Source organism: Pseudomyrmex gracilis, unplaced genomic scaffold, assembly GCF_002006095.1.
Source record: "Pseudomyrmex gracilis isolate BER0280 unplaced genomic scaffold, ASM200609v1 scaffold_2429, whole genome shotgun sequence".
Classification (NCBI taxonomy): domain Eukaryota; kingdom Metazoa; phylum Arthropoda; class Insecta; order Hymenoptera; family Formicidae; genus Pseudomyrmex; species Pseudomyrmex gracilis.
In genome coordinates this window covers 20275-20972 of record NW_018023013.1, presented here as the reverse complement: position 1 = coordinate 20972, position 698 = coordinate 20275, and positions in this window count along the sequence as shown.

The window sequence follows — 698 nt, the reverse complement described above, 5'->3', positions numbered from 1 at the left end:
GCTGGAGAAAAACATTTCGAGAACAATTAGTTTTATTCATTAGTTTTTTATTTATTTCTTATTAAAAAGTGTTGTTTTAGTTTATAAAGAATTATTGCATTTTTATGGAATAAAAAGATTTTTATTTTGTTTAAAAAAACGTATATAAAAATATATTTAAAAAAAACATAATCTCAGAGTGTTTGGACGCTAATTATTTAAGAAAGCATTTTTGGATCCATGTTTCGAATAAAAAATTTTTTGTTTAGAGTTACATTTCCTGTCAGATCACAAAGTTTGAGCGTCACTCTGTATATAAATATAAAATTCTTATATTATACAGGTCCGTAAAATTTTGACACAGCCGAAGTATAGAGATTGAGTTAAACTGAATAGAAAAGTTATTTGCCATTTTGCAAAATTCACAATAATTATTGAGTAATTATTGAATAAATCAAGCCAATTAGCGTTGACCTTTAGCCAGGCGCACGTCAGTTAGTCGCGCGCATGGTGTGTAAGCGCTCCGCGCAAAAACTTTTTAGTGTCAGACACTTTAGTTTTATTAAAGCTCGATAAGTTACTAAACTAAGAAATAATACGGTCATCCGAGCCGATCGCAGGATGTTGTGCGGAAAACTGTGTATATATATATATATATGCATATATATATATTTTGTTCGCGTGTAAATTTTTAAACGCGAGTTTTTGAATTGAATATC